This window comes from Podarcis erhardii (assembly GCF_964252035.2).
Source record: "Podarcis erhardii genome assembly, chromosome: 14".
Classification (NCBI taxonomy): domain Eukaryota; kingdom Metazoa; phylum Chordata; class Lepidosauria; order Squamata; family Lacertidae; genus Podarcis; species Podarcis erhardii.
Genome location: NC_138503.1, coordinates 20,014,130 through 20,033,720, shown reverse-complemented (window position 1 = coordinate 20,033,720; position 19,591 = coordinate 20,014,130). Strand labels below are relative to the sequence as shown.

General features: G+C 44.3%; 1 protein-coding gene across 2 annotated transcripts in view; it reads right to left on the bottom strand.

Moving 5' to 3' along the window:
- Positions 1-19,591, bottom strand: part of NTRK3 (neurotrophic receptor tyrosine kinase 3) — a 406,873-nt gene that overhangs the window by 13,684 nt on the left and 373,598 nt on the right. The gene's annotated exons all lie outside the window — the stretch shown is intronic.

Sequence of the window (19,591 nt, the reverse complement as noted above, 5' to 3'; positions counted from 1 at the left end):
ACAACTTGACATTACTAGCCCAGAATTGGGAAGAAGACAAAGTCCCTGCCAGAGAGGAATGGCAAACCAAGCTGTTGGACTATGCCGAAATGGCAAAACTGACTGGAAGGCTCAGGAACCAAGAAGACCAAAACTTCAATAAAGAATGGGAAAATTTTATAATTTATCTAGGAGGCCACTATAATGTAGTGAATATTATGGACAATATGGAAAGATACAAGATATGGATTATGAAATAATATGCAGTTGAGAGGGTGCACAATAGGACCCATGGAGGGGAAGGTGGGAAGTCCAGAGATTAGGAGAAATCTCGAAATATGGATATGTAATTTGGATTGTTATAAATTTATATTTGTAAAACCAAATAAAAATTATTACAAAAGAAAGCAACTTGACATTACAGTGGTACCTCGGGTTAAGTACTTAATTCATTCTGGAGGTCAGTTCTTAACCTGAAACTGTTCTTAACCTGGAATGCTTTCTAAAGACACTGTGTCCATCAGCTGTCACCCCCTGTTGCTTCCTCTTCCTCCTCTTCCTCTCCCATTATTTCCCAACTTTTCCCCTCATCTGCCTCTGAGCGGTGACCTCCCTCAAACCCCTGTTGTAATTCTAAACTGCCTTCCTCTTCTCTGGAAGGGTTAGGCTGGGGAGGCGGTCTCCACCATTCCTCCTCTGTCCAGTCCCTGACAGTACATGAGTATTTTTATACAGTTATACGCATTATTACCTGTATCTGTTTACATGTGAGTTACTTTAGGAAACCGTATACACATATAATATTATATGTAAAACAATCCACATGATAATCCATATAGTATGCTGGAATTTATATTTTTCATGGAACCTGTAACAAAATAGCTTGTTTCTCATTGAGTTCAAGAAGCAAGACAGCAATGCGTGTGGCGGCGAGAGAATCTGTGCAGATAAGCTCGGAATCACAAAATGCCATCCTCATTCCCCAAAGTGTGTCGGTGGCTCCATCATGCACATAGATGCTACTGTCTTGTGTAGTTGAGGACCAGCAGTGGGAGAACTGAGTTTGCTATTCATATTGAGGAATGTATCCATATTTGTTATTCCAGTGGGGGCTAATTTTCTGTAAGCACTATTTAATCATATTTGCCCTCCTTTCCCCAATTATATATTTTTGTGTGTGTGTGCGTGCGCGCGCGCGCACACACACACACACGGCATTTCTTGGATTTGTCAGACTTTCCTCAGATAGTCTCTCTACTCCAGCACACTCTTTATCACCCACTGCTTAGCATACAGTTTTTGCAGCTGCTAACGTGATCATAATACATATTTCTTTGATAGTTACATCTTGAGTGAAATCAAGCAAAATTCCTTTAATGTATTTCCTTAGGCTATGAGCTGTAACTCCATAAATAAGAACAGAAGGAAAGTCCTGCTGGATCAGACCAATGGCCCATCTAGTACAGCCATTATTAATAATAGAGTAGTAGCCGCTGATAGGTTTATTCTCTGTGAATTTATCTAATCCCTTTCTAAAGCTATCCAGGCTGCTGACCATGACTAGATCCAGAAGCAGGAGGAGGATGGTGATACGTGAAGGTACCATCAAATATTTGAGGGCTCTGAATCCCTCATCTCTCACACACAAGGCAGTTGAGGAATGGAGGAGAAAGAAGTTTGAGTACACTGAAAATGGAGGAACACTGAAAGGCAAAAAGTGGCTGGTTTAAACAATAGAAGAGGTTGGTGCTAAGTGGGGGTGGAGGAGAGAGTGGGAAGGACAAGGAAGTGTTGAGGTTGGCATCTTGCTAATGCACCAGCAGAAGCACCAGAATGGCTCTTCCAGTGTGTCTATAGCATGCTGACACCTCACTTGTCCACATGCATCACCTCGCTTGTCCACCTCTCCCTCCCAGCAAGTAGCACTGAGGTCAGGTGAGAGGGAGAACCAGATTTCCCTATCTAATTTCTCCACATAATTTTCTATGCTTTTCTATTAGATCAATAAGCACATCAGAATATTTTGAGACTTTAGAAAGCCCCCAGGATAGATGTTGATACAGCATTAACTACAGTGCTCACAGTCCTCATTCTGGATTTGCTTCTTCACTCCCTTCAAGACATCGAGGTTGAGCTCCTAGTCTGAGGAAAACAGGCTTCACAAGCATGAAAGCAGCACAAACTCAAAATAATATTGATTTGCTTTTGAACAAAAATGTCAAGGTCTCCTGAGGACACATCTGGGTCCTGTAAACTAGGAGAGTTCTCAGCCTTTTAATTTGGTTGGCATCACTAATCCCAAACTCCAAACCTGCCAAGTCCCAAGGCAAGTCTGAGGGAAGGACTCAAATGATTTCGACATGAGATGTACGTAGGGGGAGTACACAGTTAGAAAGGGAAGGTGTGAGGCGGATGTGCTCAAGGAAGACATAGGCCACATTCACACCATACATTTAAAGAACTTTGATACCACTTTAAAAGGTCATGGCTTCCCCTAAAGAATTCTGAAAGCTGTAGTTTGCTAAGGGTGTTGAAAATTGTTGTTGTTTAGTCGTTTAGTCGTGTCCGACTCTTCGTGACCCCATGGACCAAAGAACGCCAAGCACTCCTGTCTTCCACTGCCTCCCACAGTTTGGTCAGACTCATGTCAGTAGCTTCCATCCAACCATCTCGTCCTCTGTCGTCCCCTTCTCCTTGTGCTCTCAATCTTTCCCAACACCAGGGTCTTTTCCAGGGAGTCTTCTCTTCTCATGAGGTGGCCAAAGTATATGGTCAGCTTCAGGATCTGTCCTTCCAGTGAGCACTCAGGGCTGATTTCCTTCAGAATGGATAGGTTTGATCTTCTTGCAGTCCATGGGACTCTCAAGAGTCTCCTCCAGCACCATAATTCAAAAGCATCAATTCTTCAGCGATCAGCCTTCTTTTTGGTCCAAGAAGGATTGATTGCTACACCATTCTGAGAATTGTAGTTCTGTGAAGGGAAGAGGGCTGTCCTAGGGGTTTTCTTTGGGGTCTTCTTTGGGGGAAGCAGCAATAGTGCTTTAAATGTATTGTATGGATGTGGCCACAATGCAACTGAAAGATTTTGTTTGTCTTTCCTAGAGATGCACATTTTTAATTGCTCCAACTCTTGATGCTAAGGCCCAGAATTGTAATTGGGAGGAACCCTCCCCCCTTTTTATTTTTTAAAATGTATGGTTCATTTAGCAATCTGCTTGGTTTATGACCCATAATTCTGAAATCAACTTGAATTTAGCAGTGCTAATTTGCAAGAGGGGACCCTGTCCTTCCCTCCACCTCCTTCCTCTCTGCTCTGTTAGGTTTGTTTTTATCCTATGGTTTTGAGCAATCCTAATGAGCCATTAAGAAGCTGCCAATTACCTATGCAAATGAAGAGATGCAGGGGTTGTTGCTCGAAGTGAAAGTCTGCTACCTCAAAAGAGCCTGAGATAAATCACTTCAGCTCAGCAAGACACCTACACCCAAGAGCCCTTTCTCACATGTGCTGTTTAGAAATGCTGACAATAACATAGAGGGTGGTTTATATATTCTTAGTACAATTTTGCGGGGCGAGGAGAGGAAATGCGTGGGAAATTCAATAGACTTCTGGCCCAATTTTCAGTGATGGCTGGCACCCATTGTGAGTGGTAGAGCAGAAGGCAGGGAGCCCCAAAAGTAGCTGGAGCCAGCACCAATAACATGGGGAAACAACTTATTCTTTATCTCCATCCTCCTCCCTTATAGGTTCTGCAAGGGCAACGCTAAGACTAAGGAAGAGAAGGAAGCTGACAGCTGAGCCACACCCTTGACTGGGCATAAAGAAGAAGGCAGGTAGGTGGGGTCTGGCTGAGATCAGAGTGAGGTTGGTGAGGCAGAGGCCCATTTGCCCAAACAGATTGGCGTCCATTGCTAACTTGAACACCTGCTGAGGTGGCTCAATATAAACAGCCAATGAGCTAATACCTAAGTGAAATGCTGACAATTGCTTCTCTTCCAAAGTGTCTGACCACAACATTCACGGTTCAACAGATGTGCCTGAAACAAAGTCTGAAAGAAATAATAGAAGTTGCTCTACAGAGAACTAAATTTGTCATAACACAGCATCACCAGACTGCTGAGAGGAAAGGCAATAGCAGTCGGGGACCCTGCAACACTTGGAAGCCGTTCTCCTTGGAATGGCATAAAGGAATATCACTGTCTTCCCTTGCTCTAAGGAGCCACCAGTGCCTTTGTGACAACAGCAGCCATTTCACCATTTCCCTTCTTCATCTCATTCCCAATTCACATCTGAGACTTGAGGATGGGAGATGATGATTGCTGTGCTTAAGAGGCCTACAAGTGTCAATAACAATAGTGAGCAGTATCTTTCTCTATAGAATAAAAATGTAAGAATGACATTGTACACACCCTGCTGGAAGATCAGTAGTGCCGCATCACAAACCTGGATTTACGATTTAGTTGGGGCAGGGCAGGGGAGAAAAATAGAAGGCAGGTTGCACAACAGAAGTGGCCATGGTATAGGAATGAGAAGGGAGAGACACTGAGAGGGGGAAAGTGGCAGCAGAATATATAGATATATATGACATTTTGATAGTTTCTGTATAACATTTGCTGTTCTTTGGAATTCACAAAATGCAAATTCCAACATCTTTATACAGATGGTGTTGTTCGTTCATTACAAGCCATGGCCTCCAAGATTGTCAGTGGCCTTTCTCTCTTCCAACTCTATGATTCTATGATTCTATGGTTCTATGATTCTCAGTTTGGCCGCTTCAAATATCCAACCAGATCTGCTTCTAAATAAGAGTATACATGAATTAAACAACCCTCCTCCCTTTTTAAAAAGTCCTCTGGATGCCACATAATCAGTTCTGCTGCTGCCTTGGCATTAATCATAATAATATTCAAAATTCATTAGACTTGATTGTTTTGAAATCTATTTTCTATTAATATCAGATTCACAAAGAATGGATTTGGCAGCTGAGTGAAACACAAAAGAAAGCATTAGCCCTGAAACCCGCCTGGTCCCTTAATTGTTTTCTCTCCCCACACCCCAGCACGCGTGCGCGCGCGCGCACACACACACACACTGTCTGGTGATGAGTCCTGAGGGTTTCATCACACTGACATCTATTGCGCCATACTATGGAACACTGAACTAGCAATTGGATGGTCACAAGACAGAAGAAAAACATGAGAATAAGAGCATCTTTGCTGGGTCTGATCATGGTTGATCTGATCAGGCATCCTGCTTCCAGCAGCAACCAGCCTAGATGTCTCTGGAAACTGAGAAGAAGACCATGAAGTTGATAGATGACCTTTGGAGTTTCCCCCTGCCTCTGGTCTTCAGGTCCATGGCTGTTCCATTCAGCTATTGGTCCATTTAAAGAAGTAAATTGTGACTCCAAGATCCAGGGAGCTTCATTGCACCCATCTCCTGGATTGAAGAGGCAAGGCTCAAATCAATGGGTTTCAACAAGCACCAATTTTATTGCAGGACTATGCTCTGGATTCAGCTGAAGCCTAAATCCCAAATGAAATTGGGCCTATTTGGAGGGGTCTGGGCTTTGTTTGAGTCAGGCTGAGACAGCTCCAGATCATTACAGGATGGGTTGTGTGTTCCGGAGCAATCTGGGGTGTCAGGGCACAGGGCATCAGGCAGTATGGAGAGGGAGGTGTGGATGGAATTTGGGTATTTAGATTAAGTTAATTATACCACTCCCCACCATCTGACTCTTAAAAGAGTCCAAGCAAGATTGCATTCCAGAGTGGCTTAACTGCAAATCCCTCTTCACACAAAACTCTGAGAACTGTAGCTTTGTGAGGGAAATTGTAGCTCTGTGGTCCAAACAACTCTCAGCACCCATAACAATCTAAAACTCCCAGACTTATTTGTGGAAAGTCATGGCTGTTTAAAGTAGGATCCTAAGTGCTTTAAATGTATGACATGAATGTGGCCTCTTGCACAATGGTCTGGGCACACAATAAAATCTACTGCCAGCATTGTCAAGAACTTGCTGCATGCTGCTCTACAAACTTTGACAGTTCTCTCTCCTTCTCACTGTTCTGACAAGGTGAAAGTCCCTTTATGATGGATAGATGGATGATCCTCATTAAATCAATGCCGCCTCATCTAAACCTACCAGACTGGCATTTAGTCAATCTCTTGTGAACCACCATGGAATGGTTCCACAATTGTGCATTTCCAAGGGCTTTGTCTAGCCAACTTCAATATTCTGAGCAACAACACTTTTACCACTTCCCTTGAGATCAGGAGTCTTTCATTCCCATGTAACACATGGCAATCAGGTTATCACTGTGGAAATGTCAAAGAAACACTGAGAGAGTTGAAACCAAACTGGTTTCTGACTCTTAAGATGAGAGAATGAGCTATTGGAATGAATCCACCCGAGAAATGGGGGCAAGTAAAAAGCACTCACCTGGGCAGTGTTCTGTATGAAACATAGGGAGTTGCCTTATACTGAATCAGATCATTAGTCCATCTGGCTTAGTATTGTCTACACTGATTGGCAGCAGCTCTCCAGGATTTCAGACATGTTTCTCCCAGCCCTATCTGGAAGATTCTGTATGCAACACAGATGTTCTCCCACAGAGCTACAGCCCTTCCTACATAGAAAGCTACCTCATACTGAATCAGGCCATTGACCAAACCACCTAAATCAATCTTGTCTATATTAGGGCCAGGGGAGGTCTTCAGCCTATTTTATCCCAGCTCACCGAATGATTTCATGCAGGAATCAGGGGAGGTGGAACAACAGGGAGAAAGGGGTAGCAGAAAAAGAGGGATGGGTGCTGAAAACAGAGAGAAGAGGTCTCCACTTTGGCACCAACTACCACTCACCACTGGCTCTGGGCCTGCTCACCACCACCATGTAGCCTCCAACAGATCACCCCTCATGATATGTAGCCATTGACGGGGAAAACTAACAACAAACCCTTGCTCCTCACCCATGGTTTATACTGAGTGGTGGTAGCGCTCCAAGGTATCAAGGTATTCTTCAGGTACCCTAGTCCCAGACTGTTACAGGCTTCATGCCTTGGACTCAACAACTCCATTGGACAGGAAAGCATTTGACAGGGATGGACTTTGCTTATCTTTCACATCATGGCACCCTGTGCAAGGCCAAAATTTGGCACCCCCAAATGGATCTTCTCCATTATGGAGCTTCTCAATTGTGCATCCCCTTTTGCTGCCCTGTGTGGGGGAAACCATCAACACTGCCCTCAATGTGGTGCTGCATTTGGGAAGCTGGCAAATCTGCAGACCAGACCAGGATTCGAACACAATCACCCATGGCTTTGGCATGGATAATCTGGGAAGACGCCTCCCTTACAACTTGCTGCTGATAGCTGGATTGGTACGTGCTGGCTGGTTGGTGTTGAAATCCCATTATAGCAATCTAGCAGTTTTCGTGCAATGAGGTGCAACTTTCCTGTTTTGCCTTAGGACAGAACTCAAGAATGAGCTAGTAGTCTGTATTGAAACACTGAGTGAGCTGTCTGCTAATGCTAATTGTCTGTAATGTGGGGTCACTTTGGAGAAACCAAAGAAGAAGGGGGGGGGAGAAGATAAATGTCAATAGATGTTTGAGTCATAAAGGGCCATTAGGGTGAGAAAGAGCCAATAAAGCATTTGTGAGCTCACCCTCCGATGTCCCCTGCGCCACAACTTCCTTCTCTTCCTAAAAGCAAATTGGAAGTCCTAAGCTGTCCGGCCCCCAAAGGAAGCATTTTGCTCAAACCATCCACCAGGTGGGATGCAACTGAAAGCTTTTGCCGTAAGACTTCATTAGCCCCCAGTCAGCTGGATGACTTAACCAGCTAAACTTTCCCAGATGTCTTTCTGTGGGCACTCTCCCCCTCCATTAGGGGTTAGCCACAAATGGAGGCTGGAAGGAGACAGGGAGGAGAAGAGAGACACTCATTTCATCTGCACCTGGCAGGATGAGTGGTGCCATGGCAGTTATGAGCAGGATGCCACATAAAAGGGGAGTAATTTCGAGCCAAACAACATCCTTGTAAAGTCATAGATTCTGCTAAATGACTTGAGGTCAGAACCCTGCAGCCACAGCCTTATCTCCTTCCATTCCATTTGCCGACTTGGGTGAAGTTACTCCAGTCTGCAAAAGCCAACCAAGTTTCTTTCAATTCCTTATCTAAACCAAGAATGATGTCTGAGCTATATTAAATCAAGGCCACTTTAGGGGGCGTGTGAAAATTCTTCTTTTATTTCAGAGGCTAGCTTCACTTTCCTGCAATGCCAAGTATGGGCTGCTTTATCTGCAAAAGCAGATATGCTGGTTTTTTGCAAGGCAAATCAAGAGGCACTGTGTTATCACATTCACATTATCGACCTAACTACACATCCTGTTCTCTGTTCTCTAAGCAGCAACATGCAGATTTGAAGCACCATTGTGGATCGCATGCCTGGTTAATTGCTCAAAACTTGAATGCAGACCCCTAGAGCTCTCTATCTGACCCTTGGAACTCTCACCAAGGAACCATCTTCTACTGACCCTGCCTTGCACCCTCAAGTATTTTTGCCTGGTTGGAATATGCCCTTGAACTTTGCTAATGCCTCTTGCTTATCTGGATGAAGGATACAGAGGGGCACAGGAGTGTGTGTAGAAACTAACTTACAGTACAAAGGTGTCAGGGACTGGCTGGATGAGGAAGAGTGGTGGAAGCTGCCTGCCCAAGAGCCCCCCAGGGAAGGCATAGAAGAAGATGACTAAGATCCTAGATCCTGGTGGTGGGATACTGGCCACTCCTCAGAGGAGGGGACAAACAGGGAGGTACTAGAAGCAGGAAACTTGAGAAATCATGAAGAGGCAGAAGCAGACAGGTAGTCCAGCACAGGGCAGAGAGATGATGTTTCCAGTTTGAATGCAGGCTCCAACAGAGACAACGGAAGGGAGCCAGACTCGGCATCTCTCCAGCAGCTCCAGCAGGACAGCCTCTCTGCCGAAGCTCTCCAGCCCCACTTACTCCGAGAACGCAAAAGATGTTACATGCAGGGGTGTAGGAAGGGGGGTGGGGGGGCAGTCCGCCCCAGGTTCCATCACGGAGGGGGGTGACAAATTATCAAGGAACAATTACTGCCCTACTAGGGTGGTTCATAAAAAACGTTTGTTTTGAAAATGCCTGGTCCAAAGGTCTTATCTTACTACACTAGGGATTATATAGCTATATATGAAATTTCATGCATATCAGTTAATATCTTGACCCTCCTCCACAAAAATAGCTGTTTACTTGGCCATTTTCCTATGCCGCGAAGGCTGAAATTTCAATTCAGTGGAGCACTTACTGTTCCCAACCCTAACCCTGCGGAAAGCCATCTAATTACACTTTAATTTGATTTTGACATGTTTTTAGGAGGTAATTTAATTATTGTTTGATTTTATACCAGTGTTATGTTTCTGATGTTAGCTGCCCTGAGCCCGACTTCAGCTGGGGAGGGCAGGATATAAATAAAAGTTTATTATTAAACTTCCTTGTATTTTTCCCTTTCCTTAATAAACTAACTGCATGTTAGCCTCGCATCTCCTTCTCTGACCTGTGAATGTCCTGATCTTCCTGTCAGCCCCTTGACAAAAGGTGACATTGGCTTCCAATGTTCCATTCCCCCTTGCCTCTGGCTCTGGCCACCTCCTGGAAGATTGCTCATAAGGGACTGTGGCCCTCAGCTCAGGGTCCCCATCTCCGTGCCATGCTGCAATTTGTGGCTCTCACCATCTGATCTTTACATTATCTCTCACCTCTCTCTTTTTCTCTCCTCTCTCCTCACACTTTCACCCACATTTACTATGGGAAATGAGGGGCGTTTTAAAACAAACAAATAAATGTGCACATTTCTGCCTCTCTACCAACATGACGCCAGGTAGTAATGCAAGATTTCAAAAGCCTGTCGGAGGTGAACACGTTGCGGAACTCTAATTATATGGTAGCCTGTGACCTTGTAAGTACAGGGTAATCTGGCATATACTTGCAAGGGAAATGATCTTGGTGTTTCTGCCCGCACCACTGCAGCCTCCTCCAGAAACTGAAACACAAGCCATGAACATGGCAATTAATCTCTTAACCTGCTTGACACTTCCTGACTTTGGCATTTAATAACCTTTGAGGGGCACAGCATATCTGCAGACGGTTAGCAAACAGGCTCCGCTGCAATCATGACGAAACCAAGAAACACAGATGATGGGCTGAAGCAGCCTTGTGCAGGCTTGAGGGGAGAGGGGGTAGAAAAGAAAACAAAGATGTCCCTTTCCTTAAGAGCTGGGGTGAGGAACCTCCCACCTGTGGGTTTAATCAGCCCAGTCAGTAGACCTCACTCAGCCCACAAGGCTTTTTCCCCATAAGCTATGCCCACCTGCCCCACACCTGATGTTCAGTGTGATGTCAGCTGTGGTGCAGTAAAGATGCAACTGAAAAGAAACAGGAGTGTAGAATCAGCTCTTGGCTGTTTCTTGGCAATATAAGCTTTGTGTCAGCATTGATCAGCTGATTGACACTGATCATGAGTCCCTTTCAAGGTGCTACCTGACATCATAATGATGGAATGGGACTTTTGCTTTTCAACATTTCTTCCATACAAAAGCCAGAAGGTTCTGTATGTCTCTTCATTCAGGCAAATAAGAGGCATTATCACATTCTAGCCAGGTTAGATAGATAAATAGCAGCTTCTAGACAGCAGATTCCTGTGCTACCACCTGAACTGAACACATCCCTTATACCTTGCCCTAGAATGTTCCTTGAAAAATAAGTAGATTTGGAGGGAGCTAAAAAATTCCAGAACAGAGTGCTTCAGAGGCACATAGAGTCCAAAGTTACATGTGGAAAGAGTAGTTAAAACCATGGTGGATATCACTGCTCACCTGACTTCCAGTCGGCTCCATCACCGGTGCTTACTGGGAGATGGGAGGGGTCAAGACAATGAGGAAGTTGGAGCAGGGAAAACACATTGTCAGGGACTGGCTGGATGAGGAACAGTGGTGGGAGCCACCCGCCCAAGAGCCACCCAGGGAGGACACAGAAGATGACGACTTAGATCTTGGATCGTGGTAGTGGGACACGGAAGAGCAGTCTGGAGAAGGGACGAGCTGGGAGATGCTAGAAGCAGAGGGGTAGAGTGATCAAGTGGGGTCAGGAGAAGGTGGGTCTTCCTGGACAGGGTTACAGGCTGAGATTCACAGTGTGAGCACAGACTCAGACAGATAGGAGTCAGACTTTGGCCCTGCTACACAGCAGCAGGACAATCCCAGTCCTGCGGGCTCTCCTCCCCATCTGACACATTGCTCTAGGAGAGTCCTGCACATTGCTGAGGAACGGGCCAGACAGACCCAGAGGAGGAGCCTACCCTTTCGACGCAGCCTTCGTCTGCTTGGTAGGGATCCAGAGTGAGAGGCTAGAGGGGGAAAGGTGGGGCTAGTGGTCAGTTTCATCAACATCTCAGCTGGATTAAGACGAACCAGAGGACTCCACATTGTTATTTTATGTTAATAAAAAGCTAATTGCATTCCATGCCTCCTATGTGCCCTGGGCTCACTTGACAGCCCCTTGACACACCAGGAGCACCATACTAGCTTTGCTGGTGTGTTTGCACCATGCTGACCTCATCACTGCCTTGCTCCTCCGGCTCTACCTCCTGGTAAGCAGCAGTAATGCAAGCAACTGGAGAACAGATGAGAGGTGTCACCTCACCACACCATCTGCTACTTGTGGAGATGAATGCAGTCTCCCAGGCCTCTCTATCTGGCCCCTGGGAATTTCTCCAGGCCAGACAACTATACACAGCACAGCACAAAAAGGATGTGTGTTCCAGTAACTGCAGCTAAAGAGAGGGAAGAACTCTTTACTATAGTTCCTGCTCCCAGATATTGATTAACCAGACACTTACAATCTGGCCCTGATCTTGATCCTTTCTAATATAGCCATATTTTTTTGATAAAAAAGCCAATTTATGAATTCCTAATTACTACTCTAACCACCTTCACTAGCTTTTCTCCAAGGATCTCAGGGTGATGGGGAGAGATTCCAACCTCTCCACTTTTTTCTCATTACCACAAACCTATGAAGATTATACACTGACCATCATGTCAACTTCATGGGTGAGCAAGAATTTGAACCCAGGTCCAACACGCCACTCCCCAACCCTACACTGGCTCTCATGCCAGCAATTGCCTTCTGCATGGGTCAAGCATTTCTACCCTTTCGTTATTTGGATGATCCGTATATTTTCATGCACATTAAGTCCACTCATGTTGCTCCCTCTGGAGCCGTTATAGCTTATAAAGCAATCACCACAATGATTTTCAGATTATAGTCCAATAAAATCTGATAATTTGTTACAAAGCATTCAGGCGGGTATTATATGGCTCTTCTGACATTTAAAAATAACGCTTCATAGTCCATTTTTCAAGGCTGGGTGCTGTCATAGGATGGCAGGATTCACTACTCCAGAATGCAAACGGGCACTTACTCGAGAAATGCATCTCATTTTTATATGTATGAGTGCCAAGTTAACAGGCCAAATATCTACCATGTCTCATTTGAAAAATAAAATAAAAATCCAGTTTTGAACTCAGCTCAGTGTACATTCACCACCACGACTATAACACCCCAGTTACCTCTATACCAGCCTGAGCCAAATTTATAATAATTTGCTTGCACTGGGGTCCATGGCTGCAAGGGGGCCCAGGCTCTTTTTTTTTTTTTTTTAGTAAACAGCCTCCTGTTACAAAAATTATAAACAAAACATGCAGGCAGATGAGCCAGCCTTATTGTTCCTGCTTTGCAGTGTTTGTGCTAAACCACTGTGAGCGAAGTCAGGGCTATGATTGGCAGGTGAGCTGTTTCAACACCAGGGTCAAAATCCCTGAGTCCTAAAGAGCTTCTATTTTACCTGTAGTGCATTTGCTATTACATGTTATTGTCTGTGGAATCAGCGGCGGAACTTCATGCTCCGGCACCAGGGGGCGGAGAGCAGGTGGGGGTGAAGCTGGTGCACGTCCCAGGGGCATGGCGTGCCACCCACAGGGGTGTGACGGGCATCCTGGGGGTGTGGTGCACCACCCACAGGGGTGTGGCATGTCGTCTGGGGGCGTAGCACACTGTCTGCAGGGCTTGGCGCCCAGCGCAGGTGGGGACAACCACGATGGCACCCCACCAGGAATGTGCTGCCAGGGGCAGTATGCTCCCCCCACAATCCTCTTCCTCCGCCACTGTCTGGAATCTCTGTACAGTGGTACCTTGGGTTACATATGCTTCAGGTTACATATGCTTCAGGTTACACACTCTGCTAACCCAGAAATAGTGCTTCAGGTTAAGAACTTTGCTTCAGGATAAGAACAGAAATTAGGCTCCGGCGGCACGGCAGCAGCAGGATGCCCCATTAGCTTAAGTGGTGCTTCAGGTTAAGAACAGTTTCAGGTTAAGAACAGACCTCCGGAACGAATTAAGTACTTAACCTGAGGTACCACTGTACATTTGCTCAGGTTAAAGGAACCAAAATTTGATATCTGTAACACAAGCACTATGGTAAGTCCCCTTTTGCAGCTATTTCTATACTATTTTCTATATCTTCACAAGAGCCATGGAAGGTATGTTAGACTGAGAGTCGGTAAGTGGTCAAAGGTGCAAAGTCAGAGAAAATAATGGTCGGTTAAGTGAGTTTAAAATATGAACACGCACATTCTCAGAGGTAATTTATTACTGTTTATCAAGGAAGGCGTAATGCTTTTTGTCTGTGTATGATTTGGAGTCTACAAAACCCTATGCCATAATAAATTTGTTAGTCTTTAAGATACCAGAAGACTTATTTTGTGCTGTGTTATTTCATGTGTTCCTTTGGGAATTGATGGGGGAAGGTATTTGGGGAATGGCTTGAGAGCCGCTGATGCCTTTATCTGGTATTGATACAAACGTAGGATACCTGAGTTTTTCATGGGGCATATGTGTGTGGAATTGTCAATATCCACTAATAGAACTGTCAAGATGCTCTCCCGACTTTAAAATTACTGTCTTGTTGATGGTAGCGATTTACAGGACAGCTAAGTAATGGATGTTTGATAAAGCATAATTTTACAACTCATCTTAAAAAGAAGAATAAAAAAGTGGATATGATTATTTAATGACTGAATGATACAGCATCCCAGTTAGCCACACCATGAAAGCAAATGTTGAGTAATCAGGTAATGAGAAGAATTGCCATTGATTAGCGGTTCAGTCAACCCTAACATGATAACAGGCATACTGATAACAGTACATACAACATATTTAATGCATATTTAAAGCACGTTATGTAGCCCAAAGAACATTGGGAACTGTCACTTACCCTTCACAGAACTACAGTTCATAGCATCCCTAAAAAAAACTACAGTTCCCAGCATTCTTGGGAAAAAGTCATGTGTTTTAAAGGGACTTTACATGTAAAAAGCTAAAAAATAAATGACCCCTGGATGGTTAAGTCCAGTCAAAGGCGAATATGGGGTTTGGCACTCATCCTGCTTTTCAGGCACAGTCCACAAACAAGCAGGCAGCATGGTACAGTGTGATGAGTGCCAGAGCACACGGAAACACTGTTTACCTCCCTGCCACAGTGGTACCTACTTATCTGCTCATGCTGGTATGCTTTTGAATTGCTAGGTTGGCAGGAGCTGGGACAGAGCAATGGGAGCTCACCTCATCAAACTGCCAACCTTCCAATTGGCAAGCCCAAGAGTTGGTGGCCAAACTTGGCCCTCCAGATGTTTTTGGCCTACAACTCCCATGATCCCTAGCTAGCAAGACCAGTGGTCAGGGATGATGGGAGTTGTAGTCTTAAAATCATCTGGAGGGCCGAGTTTGAGGATGCCTGGTTTAGACCATAGCGCCACCTAAGATACACCCATTTTGTGAAGCATTTCTGTAACAACAGCAAATGTGTATCCTCCTACATTATTGAAAAGTGTCCACAGAAAATGTGTGTAATAAAGAACGTAACATATAAAAGCACTTGAAAAAATTGGATATGAAGAGGTATGTACACAAAAATGTGGGCAAATTTTCATGCAGACTTCTTAAAGAAGCCTGCAGTTGCATACCTGATGTGAAACTAAGCTGAATTTAGGATTGTGGGGTTGAACTGAATTTAGGTTTGGAACAAAATAATAAATTGACAAAAGCTGAAAATTAAGAAAAACAAAAGTGTCCGCCCCAAGTACACATAAGGAGGAAATTCCAACAGAGCTTTGAGAAACAGTGGAAAGCAGAGTCACAATAGCTATGTACTACATATATCCACTGTCAGAAACATTATGCTTCTGAATGCCAGTTGCTGAGAATTTGAATGTAGGCAAAGTGCTCTTGTGCTTGGGTCCTACTTGTGGGTTTCCCACAGACCTCTGGTTGGCCACTGTGAGAGCAGGAAGTTGGTTTACATGGGCCATTGGCCTGATCCAGGCTCTTTTTACAATGCAGCAGGCTTGTTTTGTGTTCTGCGCTTTTATTCTTTTTTAAAAAAACTCTTTGCATATGTGGGAGCAACTGAGATGTACATTAAGCAAAGGACTCTGTCAAAGCCTCTGTTGTGTTCTGGGAAGGAGTGGTCTCTCATCAGGGATGAAGGAGAAATTCACTTCACCTTTAAAGGCAAGTTTGCCGCACTTGTACTTTTCAAAACAATATGGAAACTGAAGCTCAGTCATCCTTTGAAATTTGCACCTCTCTGAACATTGCAGTGCAGTTTTCCATCCACGTGAGGTGTACAAAAATGCATGTAACTAAAGGCATACATTAGTGAAAATAAAACAAAAAAATGCATTCTATCATAGAAAATTGCATTGCAAAAATGTGTACATGAGGAGAAATTTGCACAAGAAGGTGGATTAATTTTCATTGGTCTATTCTCTCTTCTTTAATGCAAACTGGTGTGGAAATGTAGAGAACTGAAGGCTGGAAAAACGAGAAACAGGGAAAAACTGAAATTGATATATTCACCCATCTCTGATTATGATCCATTGCTTGCACCTTACCTCATATAAGAGAAAGATGATGCTAGGGAAATCCAACTGAGTACATGATTTGCAAGCAAAAGGCTTCATATTCAATCTCTGGTTGCAAGGGGAGGAAAGAGATCTTAGATAGCCGGACTAGGAAACAGCCCTAGCTAGCTGGCGACTATCACACTGGACTAAATGCGCCAATGGCTTGATAGAAGAAGGCAGCTTTCTAGGTTCGTATGTTAGGTGTGCAATGCATCTAGTGCAGTGCATATATATATATTTAAGAGACATGTGGCAACTAGGAAAGCCAGAGATCTTGACCTTTAAAGAGTTATGCAGGGGCCATAGGTAGTACATCTGCTTTGGATGTAGGAAGTCTTAAGTTTAGAACCCCAGTATCTCCTGGTAGGGTCAGGACTCTGGGAGTGCCCTCTGCCTGAGTCAATGGAAAGCTGCTGTCAGTCAATTTAGATAATACTGAGCCAGGTGGACCAGTGGTCTGACTCAGGGGAAGACCGCTTCTGAATGGAAGGAGGATTGTCCCTGGAATGGGTGTCTAAGCTGGGGGTAGATAAGAAGAGCTTGGAAGCTGCATTAGGACCACCCTGTAGGGTGCCCCAGTTGATGATTCTTATGTACACTGTGTGTCTTACTCATATGTGAAGTGACATTTGCTTCCAAGTAAGGGTGGGCTTTCAAAAGCTTGGGATGTCTGCTTTTGAGATCATGACTGCGTGGTTTCCGTGATTCACCCTCTAGATAAAGCTTGCATGGAGAATTCTTTCTCATCCTCCCCCGTAGCAGCTTCACTCCTTTAATTGCTATCATCCCAGTGTGTTAACATTATTTAATTGCTATATTATTAAATGATACAAGATGTACTAAGGGAATTTTTTAATCAGCATATTTTATAGACTGTGGGTGGGAAATCAGGTTTTTTAATAAAAAAAAATGAAAGAAAGTGAAGAAGGAGAAGAAGGTGGTGGCTGTTTGGTGAAAAAGGACAGCTACTAGAATGAGATTACAATGTAAGAGAGAGTAGGGAGATCAGTCTTTATATATATATATATATATATATATATATATATATATATATATAAAGCATGGAGCATTAATAAATGAGCAGACCTTATACCAGGAGAAAGTTCACTGTGTTTTTGCAACAGGAGGTGGTACATTTGCTGGGTTGGAAAAGACAATGAATTGAATTGCAGGATCATGACTGATTTGGGTAGGAACAGCAGTGGCTGGTGCCCTTCAGGATTGGTAGGGAGACTAACGATAGGTGGAGCCAGAGCCAATGGCAGCCAGAGCCAATCAGCTGTAGTTTTATTCCCATCCTCCTCCCTGTTGAATTCTGAAAGGGCAACACTGAAGATGCATTCATATATCATATAATTGTAGAGTTGGAAGGGACTCTAAGGATCATCTAGTCCAGGGGTCAGCAACGTTTTTCAGCCGTGGGCCGGCCCATCGTCCCTCAGACCATGTGGTGGGCCAGACTATATTGGGGGGGGGGATGAATGAATTCCTATGCACCACAAATATCCCAGAAATGCAATTTAAATAAAAGGACACATTCTACTCATCTAAAAACACATTGATTCCTGGACCGTCCACGGGCCGGATTGAGAAGGCAATTGGGCTGCATGCAGCCCCTGGACCTTAGGTTGCCTACCCTGATCTAGTCCAACTCCCTGCAGTGCAGGAATATGTAGCTGTTCCATATGGGAATTGAACCTGCAACCCTGGTGTTATCAGCACCATGCTCTAACTAACCAACTGAGCTAGGCAGATTCACACGTGAGGAGTATTGCATTAGTTTTCCTGATTATAATGCTAGTATTTCTGTCTCATCTTCTAATGCTCCTTTCATACTGCAGTAGCTGTTGTTATATGGAACTCTGGCTTTTTGGACAACACAAGATATTGTATGGATATTTTTGGATGTATAGTTTTATGTTTATGTTTTGTTTTGAAGAGTTCTACAAGTAAAAGTTTGATGATGATGTTGATACTACCCTATACCCAGAAGAAGTCTCAGGGAGTTTCACAGAATAAAATCAACATATAAAACCACAACATACAAGATCAAAAATAAAAACAACAACCCAATAACTCCCCCCCCAAAAAAAAAACCCACCACATTTTTAAAAAGAACATAGGATGTCAATCAAATCAACCAAAGGCTTGGTAAAAAAAGGAACATTTTCATGGGTGTGGGCAATGATTCATTCCAAAAGTCAGTTCTCATTCATCCAGTTGCTTCAAACTGCGCAATAATAATATCGGCAATAGGAGATGTTGAAGACTGGAGCTGGGGCTTACTGCATGCTAAGCATGTGATCAGCCACTGAGCTATGTGGTCCTTCATCCAAGAGATGAAACTCCCAGCAGCAATTAGAGGAGCTGAGTCAATGTGAGAGAAAGGTGGGCCATATAATAGGGTGACCAGGTGTGCTACGTTACAGAGAGAACACTCCTCTGCTTGAAAGAGTCCTCTGGGTGAAGGGCTGCTCAGTCCAAAGCCTGGCTTAAAGCTAAAGCATCTTAAGAAAGGAGAGCAGAGGAAGTCTTGAAGATGCCTGTCAACAGTGAGACAGCGGATGCAACAGGTCCCCTGATGACAGTCTTCTCATTATGCTGATATCTATGGCACTTCTATTTAAATTATAGTAATAGCTTCTAAATTTGCATCTATACATAGGAATCGGAACATGCAAATTTTATGCAGATCTTTTGTCCTCTTTTGGGAGGGGGGATAATTCCCCACCCCAAGGCACAGAACGATTGAGCGGCTCTCATCTCAGAGAAAAGGCAGGTCAGGTTGATGCACAGAGGAAGGAAGGAGCAGAAGCAGCGGGGTTGGGGGTTGGGGGAGCTGGATAACCAGGAGCTGGGGGTCTCGAGAAGGCAGCAGCCCAGCATGAAGAAGGGAGCATTGTAAAAGGATGGGGTTCCAAGGAATTAGGAAGGCGGTGGCAAAGGGGCACCGAGGGGAGTGTGGGGGGGGAATTGAATAAAATATTGGGGGGAAGGTAAGCCCTGCACTGCATAATTGATCACATGACACACCATTTGAATGGCAATGCTCATCAAGGAGGAGGAGGCCTGCCCCCCTCAAATATTTTATGGGGGGCAAAGCCCCCTTGGCCCCTAGGAGTTGGCTCCTGTGAAGGGGAGCCACCAAGATGAGGAATAGCTTCGAAATATCAGCATCTAGATCACTGGCTGGAGCCCTTTAGTTTGAGTAACGAGACATAGGACAGGAAATGGAGGCCATATTCATTCACACCATACATTTAAAGCACCTAGATTTAACACACTATGATCCCCAGCTTTCTGTGAAAAGAGGGATTGATTGTTGGACCACTCTGAGAACTGTAGCTGTAGGAGGGGAATAGGGGCTCTCCTATCAACTCTCAGCACTCTTAACAACCTACAGCTCCCAGAATTCTTTGGGGGAAGCCATGACTGCTTAACGTGGCATCACATACATTAAATGTATATTGTGAATGTTGCTGACATATACCGGTATTTATTTTTTAATAGGAGCAAATTAGCAGATTGCAGAGGGACCTCTAGACAAGAGACTGCAGTCTGCCCAAGCA